Source organism: Trachypithecus francoisi, unplaced genomic scaffold, assembly GCF_009764315.1.
Source record: "Trachypithecus francoisi isolate TF-2019V2 unplaced genomic scaffold, Tfra_2.0 Lachesis_group4, whole genome shotgun sequence".
Taxonomy (NCBI): domain Eukaryota; kingdom Metazoa; phylum Chordata; class Mammalia; order Primates; family Cercopithecidae; genus Trachypithecus; species Trachypithecus francoisi.
The window spans coordinates 47891502-47906670 of NW_022681469.1; the positions used below are offsets into that span (position 1 = coordinate 47891502).

Consider the following 15169-nt stretch of genomic DNA (forward strand, 5'->3'; position numbering starts at 1 on the left):
GCCTGGGCGACAGAGCAAGATTCCGTCTCAAAAAAAAAAAAAAAAAAAGAGTTTGACCCATTTGAGGGCCAAACCTTCAGTATGAAATTCCAGTTTCTCTCAAGTAAACCGCCTGTCCTGTATTACTCACTTTGGTTTACCTGGAGGCAGCAAAACTGAATAGTTTTCCTGAGTGTACCTGAGTAGGAAAAAATGCAATGAGGAGTTGCCCAAAGATCGTTCGTCAGGTGCTTTGCCACTGCTGTCCTGCACTTAAGCAACTGTGAGAATTCTCTGTTTCCTGACTTACAAGAGGAGGAGCAGAAAACACAGTTTCACAGACTTTTCAGCTCTTTACTGTCCTCTCCCCCGTTAGTACGTTACTGAGCTTAGGGCAAGTGCTCAATAATTGCTTGCTGAATTAGTGTCGTTTCTGATCCTTTCAGATCCAGGCCGCATTTTGAGCCCGACCTGGGCGGGCGGTCCAGAGACCAGTCCTCCGCCGGGGGCGGAGCTTCAGACGCCCACCGCGCGCCGGGGGAGCGGGGCGGAGCTTGCCGCCGGCGGAGGGCGGGGTCTGCGCGGGGACTTCCCCTGGGCTGAGCTGCGCAGCGGGTGCGGAGGGCGGGCGCTCGGCGTCCGGCGGCGGGCAGGGGGCTGTGAGGCTGGCGGGGGTGGGCAGGCACGCAGCCGCCAACCCTCGGTGGTCTCCTGGGCTGGGGACCCTTCCCTGGGAGTCGGCCCCGGCTCCGGTGGGTCGAGCGTTGCTGGGGCGGAGGGGTGCGCGGCAGCGAGTCCTGCGTGATCGCGAGCATGTGTGCGTGCGCGTGTTTATGTGAGGCGCGTGCGGCGGCCACCCCTGCCTAGTCCTCTTCCTGGTGCCACTGGCTAACTAGGGTGGGAAACCGGCGCCAGAGGCGGCACACCTGGCACGGAGCCGGCGCACTAGTCCTCGCCGAGCCGGCGCCTCCAGGACGCGCCCTCCCACTCCTCACAAAGGGGACTAGCCCGGTCCCCGGCCCTGGCCATGAGGGAGCGCGCTGCTTTCTGCCTGGAAGTGTTGGGCAGGTGGTGGGAGAGCCTCAGGCTTGAACAACAGGATTTTAAAGCACGTGTCTGTCTGTCGTTTTTTACTTTTAGGGTTTTGGCCAAATTGGGCGAGGGCACAAAATAACCACTTACCCCTTCTCACCGAGGAAGAGCGGGAGAAAGGGTAAGTAAGGAATGCTCAGGGGTGGAAGGAGCTAGGACTATCCTGAGAGCGAGAGAGAGAAGGGCTAGATCCAGAACTACTCCTGGGGAACATGGGCCCAGATTCTACCTTTTGATCGGGAACTGGAGGACCCACCTTCAAAGTCACAGGCCCCAAGCCCCGGACTGTTTTCAGGCTCACACAGTCTATAAAGTTGCTTGGGAGTTTTAACAGCTTGGGCACATGGATCCCTTTTAGCCCGACAGAAGACTGCCCTTCCCCTTTACCTGTTTTCACCTTGGAACAATGGTCCTTTCTAGTTGTCTGTCTCTGGCCCCTATCTTATTAGCCAGCTTTGACTAATCCCTGAGACCATAGCACTAAAGAATCCAGGTCCTGTTTGATAATGAACAGTAACCCCCTGTAGGGATGTTTACATTTTAAAAGGGGACTCCTGAAAAAATCCTTTAGGACCCCGAGGCATGAAGTTAGTAACAAGGTTACTGATGTTGAAGTTCTTTGGGATTTTCTCTCAAGCTTACAGAAGATGTTCTGAGAGGAGAGAGATGACTGGGCTGGGCCTTTTTCTCTGGACTTTCACTCTTGGTACCTCCTCGCAAGCATTCCATTCACTTTTGAAAAGTTGTCAAAAAGGACACTGAAGTCCTTTGAGGCTTACTGTGATTTTCAGTGTGGTTTATTTCATTGGTTCTTCAGTGGGACTTTTCTGTCACTTCTTTAATACACTGCTTCCCTCTCCCCTGTACGGTGAAATGAAACACATCTCCTCTCACAAGGTTGGGAACTCCTTATGCATCCTGTATGTCACATATAAATAACCGTTTTAAATTAGTTGAAATTCAGATTAGCTACAAGCAGGAATGTAGTAAACCACATTCTTGGATTCTTACACAGGAAAAGTAGAATTGCCCTCTGCGATCGGCTGCCTGTTCTGATACTGGCTGCCTGTATCCTGAACGTGCCTGTTTGTGCTCAAGTGATAGGCGACCACATAATTTACTTTATGGAAAACCAGGAAGTGATTGTTCATTGATAATGGGTTCCTTCATTGATTCAATAGCTAATTCTGTCTTTTTTACCATGTGCTGAGCACTTTTATCAGCACTTCGATAAAAGTAGGATGGTGAGAATGATGAGATTGTATTGGAGATGGCTGTTTTGGGGCAGGCCTTCCACCAGTTTTGTGGACTTTCTGAATCGTTACATGTTAATGTACAAGACTTTCCCTGTACTACTGATCATAGTGGTTTGCAGGTCTGTACAGTGTTGTGGAGAACATAATTATTATTCCACCTTTCTAGTACTTTCAGTAATAAACTTACAAGGATGACTGACCTTGGCTATTTGTGTCCTATACTGAATAATGTTACAGTCGTTTTCCAGTGTACAAGTATAATAATTAGATGAGGATAACTTTTGTAGTTGTTCCATAAGAAGGACCTAGTATTAGGAATCATGGAGAGTGTAAATGATGATGTACTTAGAAAAACAAATATGAAAGTAGACCATTAACTTGCATGGGTTTCTGTGCATTTAGCCTCATTTAAAAAATCTAAGCTAGAATAGTTCTTTGGCTTTTTCTGGTTATAAGAGTAATATAAAGTCAAAAAAAGTTATTTAGAATTAAATCTGGGAGGGATGTAAAAGGCAAAATGTGAGATTCCTATGAGCCTACTCTCAGATGACCATTTAACAATTTGATATTTATTTCTTCAACTTTTTGTTCCATATATACACATACTAAATATGCAACTTAAGTATATGTTAAAAATGCATACATCTTAACTATGTATTATATATGGAACATATGTGGGACATAATACATGTTTTTGTATATATATATCTATTTCACTGTTATTTGGTAAAATTATAAATTTCTTCCTTTTTCTCCTTCTTCTTGGCTATTTACCACCCCTCCTCACTTCACCCGAAACCTTCATGTAGAAGTAGCATGACTTTTATAGTCTTTTGGACATAAGCTTGATTTCTGGCTCTTATTTTATTAGCTGTGTCACTTTGGGCCATTAAAACTTCCCTGCTGCTTGATTTCTTACCCATCAAAACAGAACAAAGAGTATATATAAAAGAATGTGTGAAAAAACAGTGTCTGGCACGTAAGTACTTTTTAATTTCCCTCCCTGTTTTTCTATGTGCTCACCCATTACTTTCCTATGATCTTCCCTTTGATTGTGGAAAGCCATTTAGTACCTAACTTTCCTATAACTGTTAAGCCTCCCTGGGATTTGCTTTTCACAGGGGATCACCTGGTGTATCTGATCCTAGAATTTCTGGGACAGGGACTGACACCTCATGTGACCTTATCAGATCATTCCACAGCCCTGGATAAAGTGTGTCAGCTTGAAAAATGAAGGGAAAGAATTTCTATAATGTGTTTAAAAAGCCCTGACACTGTTCTTAAAGTGAGAAAGACATACTACTGTATTTAGCTGAGTACTTAAACTTAGGATTTCTATTTCAGAAATGTCTTTGGTTTATAAGAATTACAATAAAAATGCTGATGCTTCATGTCCAAACTGTCATGATTTTGCCAAGTTGTGGATTTAATATACAGCTTAGCTGAGTATTTAGCGTATCTAATACTGCTCTGAAAACTGAGAAAGATAAGTTCACAGACATCTGATTTCACACCAGACATCTGGTTTCACTTTACTGAGGAGTACGTTTTGTCAGTAGATTATAGGCATATCAACTGTACTGCTATAGTTTGTGGCATTTCTATCGTAAGCTGTGGTCTGTGGGGTTTAGTATGATGTTTTACTTAAATGACAGCCCACCGAAAATGAACACCTGGTCAGATAAGCATATTTCCCACAGGTTTCTTCTAGTGTCATTGTTCTTACAAGTTAACAAGGCAAAATCATTCTATCCTTGGTGGCTTTTATATTTTTTGTGGAAGCAAGAAAATATTCTTAAAGAAAAGCCTTACTTAAGAACCCATTATATTCCACAAGTTCATTTTCAAGTCTATTGTTTGTAAAGTGAACAGTGTACTGATAGGAATAAATAGCATTTAGATTTCCAGGTCCGGACCCCAGGAAATATAGTACTTACTTTCATATGGCAGTAAGGAAAGCTTTTTAAACTCATTGTGTGCCTATTATATGTTAGTGGTACTGTAGACTCTAATTGCCATATATAATAGTGTTTTGGAGGCAAATGTCTTCTGAGTGCCAACCTAGAATGGTTGGACCACATCTCCCGCCATTTTGAGGTAGTGAGGGTATAGAAAAAGCTCTGGATGTTGTCATTCTTAGGTTTTCAGGCGGGCCCTGTCATTGCTTAGCTGTTCACCTTGGACGTAAATTCCTCATGTGTAAATGGGATAATTACTCATGATTGCTGTGAAATTCAGTCAGTGAGTGTAATGTAGCACAATATCTGCCATAAAATAAATTCTCAGTAAATAGTTGTTTCATTTTTCCTCAAAGTCCTAGACATAAGAACAAAGATACCCTCCCATCCACTGCCCTTACATCCGGATTAAGCCATTGGTCTGGACCTGTGGCTCCCCTGGAGGGAAACTACCCACGGCATTGGGGATTTGGTAGTGGGGACTCAGAAAGGGTGATGCAGAATAATGACAAAGGAGAGGGGTTGGAACTGAGAGAAAGGTGGCAGTCTTGATCAGTCCATGAATTTAGGTCAATGAATTACTTGGTTCCTAGAAACAACCATCTTTTTCTCTGGCTTCTCTGTTGATCTTTGGCAACTGTTCCACTGGAAACTTTTGCCTTCTTAATGTCTACTTAGTCCAATAATAAGTTTTTTTTTTGTCATCTTCATACTACCTGAATAACCATATTTTTCTATTTTTTTTTTAATGGTTAGGACTTAGTAATGGATGTCTGTACTACGGTAACAAATGTCTGTACTACAGATGTCGGTACTTTCTTAAGATCTGGTATTTTTTTTTTTCTATACTCAAAGTCCAGTTGATTTTCTTGTTCTTTCATTGGCCCATACCTTATTCATTAATCTCTCCTCTCCTTTTTTATTATATATCTGCATTGAACCAGTAATGTACATGGAACTAGTGACTGTGAATTGAACTAGTGAGGAGGATATAAAGATGAAAAGTCATTGTCTTTGACCAAGGATCTTATAGTCTAATAGGACTACAGATATCTTGACCAGTAGTTCGAATATGTAGTTCGAGTATGCTATTTGCTATAACGAGGTAGGTACAAGTGCAAATGAAATCTAACAAGAGCTCTTGATCTCTGCCTGCAATACCAGGGAAGGGTTTTAGTAGTGGTTGTGTTTGAGCTGAGACTTGAAAACTGAATAGGAGCGGGCATGCTGATAAGCAGTAGAAAGCATTTCTAGGTAAAGCAACAGCCTGAGTAGTTGTGTGGCATTACGAGAACATAACGTGTACTGGGCACTATATGTAGGTAAGTTATATTAGAATGTGAAGGACAAGGTCAGGAGTGAAAGGAGATGAAACTGGATAGCCAGTTCAGGGTACACTTCCTATACCATGTGTAGTAATCAGCCACTGAAGAATTGTGAGTGTCATGGAAGATCACTGAAAGCAGTGTGCTGGGTAGATTGAGAGTGGAGTGGGGTTGGGTGTGGGGACATGGCAAGATTGGAAGCTTTCAAGGACAGTGTATTAATATGGATAAGAGAGGTTGAAAGCTTAGATAAGGGTGGAAGTAGTGGGAATAGAGAAGTGAGAATGTTTAAGAAAAGTAAGATGAGGGAGAATTTGCTGGTCTTTGTGACTGTTTGAATGTAAAAGATATGGGAGAGTGAGAATGTTAGAATACTTCGTAGGTTTCTGGGTAGTGAGTGGGAAAAGAGAAGAGGAAGAAGGTATGAGGGAGAAGAGAATGAGTTCAACTTTGGACCTGTGTTTAACATGCTTATCATTGGCAAGTGGGAGATGTCTAGAAGGCAGTTGGATATAGGATCCTGGAACATCACAAGAGATTGCGAAGGCCGGAGAAACAGATGTGTGTGTTCTTACCATGTGGAGAGTGCTCCATTATTGGAACGCTAAGCTAGTGAGAGTTATTTATATCCTACTTCTCAAGGTCATAACCAAGGCCTGATTTTTCACAAAAAAAATTTGCAACCTCTGGCATAAATGGGTTAAGGAACCCTCAGGGCAGTGAGAGAAAGGGAGATGTAAATAAAGCAATGTGGGCACGGTGGCTCACCCCTGTAATACTAGCACTTTGGGAGGCTGAGGTGGGTGGATCACCAGAGGTCAGGAGTTCGGAACTAGCCTGGTCAACATGGCAAAACCCCGTCTCTACTGAAAATACAAAAATTAGCCAGGCGTGGTGACACGTACCTGTAATCCTAGCTACCCAGGAGGCTGAGGCAGGAGAATCACTTGAACCTAAGAGGCAGAGGTTGCAGTGAGCTGAGAATGTGCCACTGCACTCCAGCCTGGGTGACAGAGCAAGATTCCATCTCAAAAAAATAAAATAAAATAAAATAAAATAAAATAAAATAAAAATAAATGTATAAATAAAGCAATGCTTTGAGGGGCAATATGTACTATGATAGAGTTCAAGATAAGATAGATGCAAAAAAAATGGACTTCATTATTTTTGTGATCCTGAAGGACTCACAGAAGGTAATATCTGAGCTATATCTTGAGGTGTGGCATGGTGAGGTTCAGGGAGTGAGATTAGGGGAATAAAATATTCCTTAATGGCCCCATGGCCATTATAACCAATGGCTTGGGTTTCTCCTCTCCCCTTTCTTGTTCTGCATGATTTTATTGCAAGATATTTTTGTCTTTGAGGAAGTTCTCAGGGGGTTAATATGTTTCAGTTTACATATAGACATATCAACATTTTCTACCTGTGGTATACACTTTCTGTGAATTTACCAACGCTGGTTTATTATATATTAGACTGCTGACACAAACCAGTGCAATTAAATCAAGTATCTGGGGGATGAGGTCCAGGCAGTGATATTTTCAAAGCATCTTAGGTGTCCTCATGGCAGTCAGGGTAGAGCACCGCTGGGCTAAAACATGGCTTAGAAGAAAAGGCTGGGATTTGGTGCTAAAAACTTGTAGATTAGATTCTTGCAATTCCTTTTATTAGTTATGTATCCTTAGTTAAGTTACTCAGACTTCTCTAAGGCCATCATTGAAAAATGGGATGGTAGTACACCTGTCCTGCCTACCTGTTTTGCAAAGTTATATGGCTCAAAAGAGGAGATTGTGTGAAGGGACATTATATGCAGATGTGATTATAATGATAAAATGTTCTTTTGACCTTCTCCAGAAGTAGACAGGCTTAAGAGCTGGCTACCTTGTTCTGTAAGATAGTAACTACTTTCTGGATTTTGATTTAATATTTTACCATCAGGAGCATTTTGATAATACATTTTACTACATTTGTGTAATGCTACGAGGTTGAAGACCTAAAGCCAAAAAGCAGAACCTTAAAGAAACAGCAGTTGAGCATTTCCTGTCTGACATATTCTAATTGTTTAAAATTACACAAATGCTAATTGTAATTAAGATTGTTAAGTGTGTAGTCTCAGTGTCAGTAATATTTTATTATTAAAATTCTCTAAATGTGTTGAGTGTTTATTTTCAAGATACGCACATTAAAAATAGCAATTTTCCAGAAAATAGTAAGAACTCCACAGAGTGCAATGGAGCACCACAAATTCACTTATTTTGTAGATTCGCATTATATTTGTTAAGAATACAGGGACATATACTGTGTCTATGTACTGTAGGAGGCCTGATGTACTAGCGTCAGTCATATAATCATATAGGAATGATCATCCTTACAGTATTATACCTTACAGTATTATACCTTATTTTAGTTGAGAAGAAGGTGGTATTGTTTGAACCTTCTTTTTTTTTTGAGATGGAGTCTCGCTCTATCGCCCGGGTTGGAGTGCAGTGGCTGGATCTCAGCTCACTGCAAGCTCCGCCTCCCGGGTTTACGCCATTCTCCTGCCTCAGCCTCCCGAGTAGCTGGGACTACAGGCGCCCGCCACCTCGCTAGTTTTTGTATTTTTTTTTTTTTTTTAGTAGAGACGGGGTTTCACGGTGTTAGCCAGGATGGTCTCGATCTCCTGACCTCATGATCCACCCGTCTCGGCCTCCCAAAGTGCTGGGATTACAGGCTTGAGCCACCGCGCCCGGCCTGTTTGAACCATCTTGAACCTAAAACCTAAAGACTGGGTTGCAGATCTGTTTTCTCTACTCATTCCTGTATGATAGTTGGTAAATTAACCCCTCTGAGCCTCATATGTAAAACTGGGTTCTCTGTTGTTTTGTAACATGAAAAACTTAGTGGCTGAAAACAACAGTAATTGTTTGTTATCTCATGGTTGCTGTGGGTCAGCAATTTGAGGGGCCTTGCTTGGGTCTCTGGAGGTTGCTGTCAGATATCAGCAGGAGTGGAAGTTTTATAGGAGCATCACTGGAGCAAAAAAATTCACTTCCAAGGTGGCTTACTCACATGGCTGGCCAGTTGGTGTTGGCAGGTTGGTCACTTTCCATGATGGGCTTGCCATAGGGCTGTTATCATGAGGTGGCAGATGAATTTCCCAAGATTCAAGCCACCGAAGTGGACGCTGCAGTGCCTTTTATGCCTTACCTGTGGAAGTCGTACACTATCATTTCAGATGTATTCAGTTGGTCCCGCAGACCAGTCCTGATTCAGTATGGGAGGGGATTACACAAGGACATGAGGCAAGGATCATTGCGGACTGTCTTGTGAGGGCAGGCAACCTGAGAGGATAACAGTCTCTACGTGACATAGGATTGCTTTGAGATGCATTGTAAGCATTTATGGGAGAGTCCTTTGTAAGCCATTAAAGCAGCATATAAATGTGTTATAGAAGTAACGGTGGCTCACACCTGTAATCCCAGCACTTTGGGAGGCCAGGGCGGGTGGATCACTTGAGGTCAGGAGTTCGAGAACAGCCTGGCCAACATGGTGAAACTCTGTCTCTACTAAAAATACAAAAATTAACTGGGTGTGGTGATACGCGCCTGTGATCCCAGCTACTCAGGAGGCTGAGGCAGGAGGATCTCTTGAACCCTGGAGGTGGAGGTTGCAGTGAGCAGAGATTGTGCCACTGCACTCCAGACTGGGTGACAGAGTGAGATTCTGTCTCCAAAAAAAAAAAAAAAAAAAAGTGATACTATTCTTTTTGACCAACAAAACTGAATGGAAGTTGAATTATTTTGCTTTGTGCCATGTTAGCATTATGACACACTTTGCTCCAAACCCTTTCCTGCTTTCTTCTTTAAAATCATGTTATATCTTTATCTTATATCTTACTTTATATTCAAGAATTCTCCCCCTTTAATAATCAGCTAGAACAAAATAGCATGTCTTAAGTTTCTCACATCTCTGGTGTAGTAGTAGTACATCGAATGGAAGAATATTATAAACGAGCAGTGGCTATAGCATGAACTTGTTGGTCATCTGAGTGATGGCCTCAGGTTTCATTCTAGAGCATCTCCTTGAGGAAACCTCTGAATGTCTTCTTTGTATTTCTCTTTTAGTACTTTCTCTACTTTGCCTGGACTATAGTCTTACCATATTTTTGATTGGAAAATTCTTAAGGTAGAAGGGGCTATATTTCCTCCTATTCAGTGTCTTTTATCACCTTTAAGCTAATGCTTTGTACTTCACTGGTGCTTAATCAGTGTTTACTGAGCTGGACGGCTGGCAGAACTCTAGCCTTTGTTGCTTCCCTGAAACTTCAGATGAAGAAGGTCGTATTTTGCTGAGGTGGTAGTGGTAGTAGTGGTGGATCCTGCCAGAACCATCTTTGAACCTGTCTTATAGGTCGCTGATATGCCATTGGAGCCCTTAGCCTCTCATAAATGACTCAGATATTTGGACTGTTTGTTAGTTGCTTAGCCTGGATTCCTCACTGATGACCAAAGCAAGCAAGTGACCACACACACACACACACATCTCTAACAGTCATACCTAACTACCTAAAAGTCATACCTAACATACTATTTGTTTCTAAACACATAGTATGTTTTTGGTAATACATAGTGTATTAGGTGTAACTTTCAGAATCTCATTGAACTCCTGCTTAGTTTGGTAACACATAATATGTTCTTGACTTCTTACACTAAGAAGACCCAGGATATAAAAGTGTACAACTTTCTTTCAGGCAATAAATCATAAACATTTAATATTTGTACCTTTTCCCAAGTTTATTCTGAGATATAGGTCTTTGTCACACATGCTTTTATATATCTTTCCTTTGAAAAATGTAGCATTTACAGTCAACTTTTGAAAAATCATTTTGCTTGTTGCTAGAGGACACGTTGCAAACACATTATCAAGTTCTAGTTTTGGAATTGTATACAGCGAAGACTTTTTTTAAAGAAGGGAAATGTTTGTAATGTCATCATGTTTTGTATTTTAGGATAATTTCATTTCATATGATTTTCCCGTTATGTAAACTAATAATCACATTTGTATCAACTCAGGATTCTTTCCTCCTTGTTGCTGCAGATTTTCTCCTGCAGATTTATCTGCTGACTTCCCTCTTTAGGAGTTCTTTGCTTCCTTAGCCCCACTACCTGCCTTCTCCATCTCTTGTCTTTACCTGACTCCTACCCTGTCTTTGGACTCGGTATACTGATGACCATTAGAGGATAAGCAGGCTACAGTGGGCAGAGCAGATGTTGTAAGGAACAATGTGTGTCTAAATAAGAGTGGTGCAGAAGGTTAGGATTGACAGCCAAGGATGCTTTCTACTAAATAGGTAACAGAGGACCTGTGAAGTAATAATTTATAGGAGAAGATTAAGATTGCCACAGATATTTTGCCTTACTTATTTAAAATAGACTACTTTTTAGGGTCATTTTTGGTTCACAGTAAACTTGAATGGAAGGTACAGCGATATCCCATTTACTCCCTGCCCTCACACATGCATAGCCTCTCCCGCATGATCAATATCCCCACCAGAATGGTACATTTGCTACAATTGATGAACCTACATGGACACATCATTATCCCCCAAAGTTCATAGTTTACATTAGGGTTCATTCTTGGTGTAGTGCATTTAGTGGGTTTGGACAAATGTATAATGCCATGTATATACCCTTATAGTATACAGAGTATTTTCATTGCCTAAAAATCTTGGGTTCTGCTTATTCATCCCTCCTTTCTCCTAACCCCTGGTAACTTCTGATCTTTTCACTGTCTCCAATGTTTTTGCCTTTTCATAGAGTTAGAATCATATATGTCATAGAGTTAGAATCATATAGTATATAGCCTTTTTGGCCTTTATTTTTAGTTTTACTGGTATTGCAGATTATTTACAAAGGATCAGCATTTGTTTAATAGTTGCTTGAATAAGAGATTTTTTTAGTGTCAGATTTAAATACTGAGTAATTATTATTTAGTTTTGTTAAATATTAATAACTATTTAGCACTGTTATGTGAGGGCAGTTTGAATCAGTTTATAAGTGAATTAGCTTGTGCTTTTTATGAGTCTCACTATGTTTTTTTTTTTAAGATGGAGTCTTGCTCTGTCATCCAGGCTGGAGTGCTGTGACATGATCTCAGCTCACTGCAAGTTCTGCCTCCCAAGTTCAAGTGATTTTCATGCCTCGGCCTCTCAAGTAACTGGGATTACAGGCATGTGTTACCATGTCCAGCTAATTTTTGTATTTTTGGTAGAGATGGGGTCTCACTATATTGGCCAGGCTGGTCTTGAACTCCTGACCTCAGATGATCCACCTGCCTCGGCCTCCGAAAGTGCTGGGATTACAGGTGTGAGCCACCACACGTGGCCAGAGTCTTACTATTTCTCATGTTTAAGAGATATCCTGTAGTCTGAATATGTGGATTTTATCCTGTAGTCTGAATATGTAGATTATGACAACATATTAGAAGATTTTTTAAGACCTGTCTGATGTATATGACTATATTATGCCATAGTCTAAACATGCAGTTAAAACTCTTATATCAAAACTCAAAAAATAGGCTTTAAATATAAATATCCAGATGTTAACATGGTGATATATAGTGAAACGGATATGTAAGATCTTTCTTCAGGTGCTGTCTCTGTTATTACCTATATGAACATGAACAAGTCGCATTTCGTCTCTGAATTTCATTTTCCTTCTGGGAAAATGGAAATAACACATACTTCATAGGTTATTTTGGAGGACTTTATAAGCCATTTGTAAGAATCCTATGTGAATTTAAACTCATAAAGAAAAGAGAGGAATTGTTCGGTTAATGAGTCAGACTTGGTTACTGTCGTAGACTTAAATTTTTTTGTTTTTAAGATTAATAGTAAAGAAGGGAAATAATGATTTGGGGCTAACAAGTCAATACTGCCAAACAGATGGTTATGTAGCAGCATCTGAGAAAAAAATGACTGTATTTTTTGCTCAAAATGTCTCACTGATTAAGCCTTCTTTTGTCTTCTTGTGAAAGGTATACCCTTTGGGATATTCTCCTTGTGTGCCTGGGTCTTAATCATATTTATTACCTAGTTGTCAGCTTGAGATGTTAGTCTTCCTTCCAAAAGCATAAATTATATTGCCACATTTTTGTGTAGTGTCAGACACATTATTTCCTATTTGTAGGAAGAAAATGCTAGATTCTAAAGCACTTATGACTCGTCTCTGTATGGGTTGAGCCACGAGGGCAAGGTAGAATTAGATGGAAAGATTCTTGGGAATAGAATAGAAATATCCTTGTAAAGTTAAATTCCTGAGGGAGGTGCTATATTAAATACAATTCTAGTTTCAATCAAAATGTCCCTATAGTTTAAAATACTTAGAGAAAAATGGTGACATGATAATGACTTCAAATTATAAAAAAAAACTATACACTTCTGAGTTTGAGAACGGTTGATGGTGATTACTTCGAAATAAAGGTGTAATTGTCATCTCCTGTTAGTACCATTGACATGCTTATTATATTGTAATATCAACTTTTTGTATACTAATTTACTTTCTTCTGTTAACTTCAAAGTGTATCATATATCTAAAGACAGAACAGTGGAATATCCTATGACAACAGATGTAAGAATGACTGTTCAACTGCTAACCCCTAAAGTAGACATGGAGAATCAAAAAGGAATTGTCACCAGCAAATAATAAAGAGTACAGACAATTCCTGTTAGGTGTTACCTGATTTATGGTATTGAGAATGGGGAGAAGAAAAATTTAAAAGCATTCTAGAGAAGCATGCAGTCAAACAAACTTTATTTTTTGAATGTATTTGTTTGGAAGAACTTTTTTTTTTGTAGCAAGCACATAGAAGGTCAGTTTAGAGAATTGAATTGGGTGACAAGATAGATAATATTGTGTCCCTGAAACTGGTTTCTCACTACCTAGGCTAAATGTGGGGAAATTCAGTGGTCATAACATTTCATGAATTCTTTCTGGACATTTAATCTCATCTCTTGAAAGCAGGATAGGCCAGGTGCAGTGGCTCACACCTGTAATCCCAGCGCTTTGTGAGGCTGAGGCAGAAGGATCACTTGAGACCAGGAGTTTGAGACCAGCATGAACAACATGGTGAAACCCTATCTCAATCAAAAATACAAAAAATTAGCTTGACATGGTGGCGTGTGCCTCTGGTCCCAGCTCCTTGGGAGGCTGACGTGGGAGGACTGTTTGAGACTGGGAGGCAGAGGTTGCAGTGAGCCGTGATCATGCCATTGTACACCAGCCTGGGCAACACAGTGAGACCCTGTCTCAAGAAAAAAAAAAAAATTAGACTGATGTGGTGGTGCCCATGGGTAGTCCCAGCTACTCAGGGAGGCTGAGACAGGGGAATCGCTTGAGCCCAGGAGTTTGAGGCTGCAGTGAGCCATAATCACACCACTGCACCGTATCCTGGGCAACAGAACAAGGCCCTGTCTCCAGAATAAATAAATAAAATAAAATAAAATAAAATAAAAAACTAAAAAATAAAAAAAGCAAAAAAGCAGGATGAAAAGGGGAATATGACAGTTTGTTTAGCATATAGTGGAGAAGTAAGAGTACAGTTGTCGAGTGAATTGCATGAATTTGGGCCCATACTTGTCCATTTTGAATTTTATGATAAAGTGGTGAGAATCAACTATGATTTTTTATTATTAGAGGTCTCATCTTTAAGTTGGTCTGATTGTCTCATTGTTTAAAGTTGACTTGCAACCATGATTGTTCCAAGTCCTTAGTCAAAGAAGTAGAGCAGCACATTACTTTATTTCACCTTTCTGTAGCATTCTATTCCATAGTGGTTTAAAATTCACTTATTGAATAAATGGGAGTATATTTGATATTGAATCAGTTTCAAGTCTGCTCACTGAAGTGCTGATTAAACTCAAGATTGCAGTCAGTGATCTTTGTAAAATTCTCTGACCAGCATTCTGCTGCTTAAAATGGTTTTGTGGCTTCTAGTTGCCCTAAAATTAAGAAAAACTTACTTAAATTGGCCTAAAAGACCTATCCTACCTGGCTCTGCTTGCCTCTTCAGGTTTTTCTCTTTTTTACTCCAATATTAGCCTTCTGTACCCCCAATGAGACTAATTTATAGACAATAAGTTCTTGTTACCTGGGCCTTTGTTTCATTTTTAAAATTTGGATCATACCTTCTTATTTTTTTCAGATACAATTTAAATGTTTAGAGGCCTCTATAAATTTTCCTTGCTGTGTGTTACTATGTCCCAAAATTCACTGGATTTACTTATTTGTAAATATAATGTAGTAGGCCCTAACTAAATAATTTTTGAATCAAGGTGATAATTGAGTGATTAGGGAGAGAGCAGAGACATCAACTTGAATGGACCTTTGAAGGAAGGGAAGAACATTCAAAATAAGGAATATAGTTTGAACAAAGACATAGTGGAAGTACCTGTGTTTCTAAATTTAAGAATTAAGAAAGCATAGTATATCAAAAAGCAAAGAAAAACTAGGAAAAAAATGTTTGCAATTCATATCCTATGAAGACAGCTGATTTCATAAATATGTAAAGAACATGAACA

The 15169-nt window shown here is 40.2% G+C and overlaps 1 protein-coding gene across 12 annotated transcripts in view; it reads left to right on the top strand.

The window, feature by feature from the left end:
- The first annotated feature begins 506 nt into the window (after positions 1 to 506).
- The window catches only part of IMMP2L (inner mitochondrial membrane peptidase subunit 2), a 926645-nt gene continuing 911982 nt past the window's right edge, over positions 507 to 15169 (top strand). For 8 of the 12 annotated variants that reach the window (XR_004433250.1, XM_033194421.1, XM_033194426.1 and 5 more), the window contains exons 1-2: positions 507 to 594; positions 1120 to 1192. The gene's annotated coding sequence lies outside the window, so the exon portion shown is untranslated. Of the gene's footprint in view, positions 815 to 1119; positions 1193 to 15169 lie in introns of all 12 variants that reach the window. The other 4 variants (XM_033194423.1, XM_033194425.1, XM_033194422.1 and 1 more) reach the window with 4 other exon arrangements.